Source organism: Plecotus auritus (assembly GCF_963455305.1).
Source record: "Plecotus auritus genome assembly, chromosome: 3".
NCBI lineage: Eukaryota > Metazoa > Chordata > Mammalia > Chiroptera > Vespertilionidae > Plecotus > Plecotus auritus.
In genome coordinates this window covers 173,639,288-173,643,886 of record NC_137772.1, presented here as the reverse complement: position 1 = coordinate 173,643,886, position 4,599 = coordinate 173,639,288, and positions in this window count along the sequence as shown.

Genomic DNA, 4,599 nt, shown 5'->3' with positions numbered 1-4,599 from the left:
CACCATACCTCAAATCACCTCTGCTTTTATTTGTCAAAGGATCTTCAAGCTCCAGAGACCATCAGCTAGGTGCACAGTCAGGCCTGTCTTTTTACAGCCCTCTTCAAAAAAGAAAATATTCTAGAAGGTTGTGCCAGAGTTCAGTTCCAACAATAACTAAAATGTATTCTTGACCATGACTCCCAACTCTTAAGATAAAAACTCATTTTTCCCCCTCAGACTTTCCTCCTCCTCCAGAAAACCTTCAGAGCCACAGACTGGTTGCCACACTGAACAAAGGCCTTCCTAGTATAAGGTCTGGTCAAGGCAGTGATGAGCCACAGTGCTTCTCAGTTAAGGAAACAAAGACATAGCATAGATACATAGCATAGATACAGAAACAAAGACATAGCATAGATACAGATCCTAGAAGTGGGGTCACTGGGTCAAATGGCAGTTCCATATTCAATTTTTTGAAGAAAGGCCATACTGTTTTCCATAATGGTTGCACCAGTCTGCATTCCCACCAGCAGTGTACTAGGGTTCCCTTTTCTCCACATCCTCACCAGCACTTGCCATTTGTTGATTTGTTGATGGTAGCCATTCTGATAGGTGAGATGGTACCTCATGGTCATTTTGATTTACATCTCTCAGATGATTAGTGACTTCGAGCATTTTTTCTTATGTCTCTTGGCCATCTGTCTGTCCTCTTTGGAGAAGTGTCTATTTAGATCCTTTGCCCATTTTTTAATTGAATTGTTTGTCTTCCTTTTGTTAAATTGTATGAGTTCCTTACATATTTTGGATATTAACTTTTCTTTTTAATATGGAATGCTTCATGAATTTGCGTGTCATCCTTGCGCAGGGGCCATGCTAATCTTCTCTGTATCGTTTTAGTATATGTGCTGCCAAAGTGAGCACTTGGATATTAACTCTTTATAAGATGTATCATTGCCAAATATGTCCTTCCATACAGTGGGCTCTCTTTTCGTTTTGTTAGTGGTTTATTTTGCTGTGCAGAAGCTTTTTATTTTGATGTAGTCCCATTTGTTTATTTTTTCCTTAGTTTCCTTTGTCTTAGGAGATGTATCTATAAACATATTGCTATGAGAAATGTCTGAGATTTTGCTACCTATGGTTTCTTCTAGGATTTTTATGGTTTCATGACTTACATTTAAGTCTTTTGTCCATTTTGTGTATGTGTAAGTTGGTGGTCTAGTTTCATTTTTTTTTGCATGTATCTGTCCAATTTTCCCAACACCATGTATTGAAAAACTGTCCTGACTCCATTGTATGGTCTTGCCTCTTTTGTCAAATATTAATTGAGCATAATGGCTTGGGTCAATTTCTGGGTTTTCTGTTCCGTTCCATTTATCTATATGACTGTTCTTGTGCCAGTACCAGGCTGTTTTGATTACGGTGGCTTTGTGGTATAACTTGAAATCTGGTATTGTGATTCCTCCAACTTTGTTTTTCTCACGTTGCTTTTTAAACACAGTCTGTAGAAGTTATTTAAGTAATTTGAGAGGTCTTGAAATAAGTTTATTCATTTTTGGTTTTGTATTTTGTGTTTAGTCTAAAGAAAATTTGTTCAGGTTTTCACAGGTGAAATAGACAAGATGGATCATGTCCACTTGCTTTTGGGGACCATCAATAAGCATATGTTGAGGACATCCTTCACTGGCCAGGTTCTGAATTCTGTCTTGTCCTGGAGAAGCAAAGAGAGAGTATTGTGAAAAGGATGATGGCTCTTGAATTCCTGAGTCGAAATCTAAGCCTTTTCCTCAATACCTGAAATAAAATAAAACCCGAGTTCCCATTTCAGCATAGAATAGCTTAGAACCATGGAAAAAAATACATGCTTCGGAACGAAACAGAACTGTTATAATTGAAGAATTTGAGCTTTAGTTTTCTCATCTGTAAAAGGGATGGCAGTTTCTTAAATTGGTTGAAAGGATTAAGTCAGACAAGATATGTGAAATGTTCACTGGACTGCTCCAAAAGGTTAGACAGCACACACCCTCCCACCCTCCACCCCCACCCTGCCCCCCAGTTTAGGTGTGGTCTTTTGCTGAATGCATTAAACAGCTGTTAGAATCCCCAGAGCTTGGTTTACAAAGATGAGTAATGCAGTTTCTTCCCTCTGGGAAGTTTCTTCCCTTCTGGAAGTTTCTTCCCTTAGTTTTCTTAAAACTGTCTCAGGGACTGATCACTTTGAAAGAGCTACTTAAAAATGCATACTTTCAAGCCCCACCCCAGATAATTAGATTTATTAGGTATGAGATGAGGTCTAGGAATCTAGATAGCAGTCCACAGGATTCTGATACTGTCTGACACTATATTTTGAGAAGCTTTGATCTAGAGAGTGATGCTGCTAATATTAATGTAATGTGATGTTTTATAATAAAGCTATATAAGAGGATGATGCCATTTGAACTGTCCTGGAAGTATGGGCAGGTTTTTTCCCCAGTAGCTAGAAGGTAATAGCAAAAAAAACATTAAAAACAAAAACAATAAAGGCTCAGACCCCTTCTGGGAGGCCATGAAGAAGGACTTTCCTGAGTTGGGAGGAAAAAGCCAGAGAAGGGAAAGGTGGAGGGAAGGAGGCAGGAAAAAAAAAGTGTTTTTTTTTTTTTTAAATTAAGCCTATTTTTTTCATAATTCACGTAGCTTTTATTTTTTATATTTATCTTTATTGTTGAAAGTACTGATTTCCCCTCCCCCCAACCACCCTGCTCCCACCCTCAATTAAGCCCATTTTTATAAATGGTTACACAAGGCATTGCTTTATTCACCAAGGAATTAATGGAAGAGTTTTTATGGGACTATTCTGGGTTGGAATCTGGAACAACAACTCATTAGCTTTGTGACCTTGGTCAAGTTACTTCCCAGACTTAATTTCTTCACTTATAAAATACATAATATCTCTAATACTTACTAATATCTTCCTAATGAAGATGACATAAGGAATTAAAAAACACCTACATGACCTAGGCACCTAACATTCCACAATCAGAAGGTGAAAACCTTCTTCAGCCTCTGCCCAAAACAGCAAAGGTCTGTTTTAGGGGAATCCATACTTTAAAACATGACAATCTATCATAAAGTCTTGAAATTGTAGATAATAAAGTGACGACACATAATATAGAAGTGCTAAAGAAAATGACCTCAGCATATCATTGACAAGCCACCCAGGCCGCCTCCACCAAAACTAGGATAAAGGAGAGGCAGAAAGGGAGGACAGAAATTCCGGTGCCTGGGGAAAAATCTTCTTTAATCTTTGTAGTTACAAAAAGCAGGAACTCTTATTATCTTATTTTATGCACAAAAGGTATTTAAAATTGTGTGTGTGTGTGTGTGTGTGTGTGTGTGTGTGTGTGTGTGTGTGTGGCGGGGCGTCGGGGGGAGTAAGTAGCTCATATAAAGCCCCCCAAATCATTTGGTTTGGCTCTGCCTAGGAATTAGGGATGAGTTAATGGAATGTTTGCCCAAAATACAGGAGGCTAATTTTTAAGTTGAGAATCTTGTATGGCCCTTGAATGATGTTATAAATATCCAAATGGCCCTTGGCACAAAAGATTCCCCACCCCTGCTTTAAGAACAAGCTCTTGAAAAGTTAACCCGCTATACGTTACATGGTCTACACCCTTAGGGAAACTTATAAAAAAAAAAAGGCTTTTGCTAGAGTCTCATAAAGACGTTGCAAATTGCTCAGTTCAGTATTGGCTGATGGTGTGAGCGCCCGCGCCGTCAGGGTTTACACCCACGTTCAGAGGCATCCGCCTGCCTCTTGGCCCGCCGGGGCCCGGTAAGATTTGAGAAGTAGTTTTAAGGGTCCTTAAAGGAAGACTCAAACGAGCCCTGTGGCGAGTGACAACTGCGCCTCGATTTTCTTGGCCCTGACACTTGCTGAGCCGTTGAAGATACCACCTAGTGACTGTAAAGACGTCCCCTGAAAAGGGCCAATATGGCGACGGACTCCTCCTGGCACAGCCCTGTTCCCACCCCCGCAACAGGCAGTTTTAGTAACGCCCATTGGCCAAGATGGAGGCGGTGCCCTAGCTTTCTTCGCTTCCTCATTGGACTGAGTGACCGACGGAGACGCTAATTCTTCTCTGCTTACTCTAAGTTGCCGCCCTCAGAGTTCATTCGGCATTTAATTGGCTTTTAGTTCCGTCAATTTGCGTCTTATCTTGTCTTTTTTCAGCGTTAATCCAATCATAACTTTCCTGGATGCCCGCCTGATTCTTAATTGGTTTCGATCAGCTTCATCCTATCCCATTCCTGCCTACTTTTTATCCTCCTCCCACCAGGACTTTGCTCAGGCACGTCCAGGGTTTTGGTTGGTCGTTGTTTTGTCATTCCGATCAAAGCTCTTCCTATCCCTACCTCTCAGGGAGCCCGCCTGGCAGTTTACTGGTTTCTTTCCAAGCCTATCATTTATAGTTCCCGCCCATTTTCACTTCCTGCGTCTTTCATTGGGTTTTAAAACTGAGGAGGCGGCCTTTTAGGGCGGACACCGGGCACGCAACTTTGTCTTACACGCCTTAGAGAGCAAGCGAGTCTTGCTATTGGATTACCTGACCGCCTTTCTTCTGCAAGTCCCCCCTTTCTCCCTCC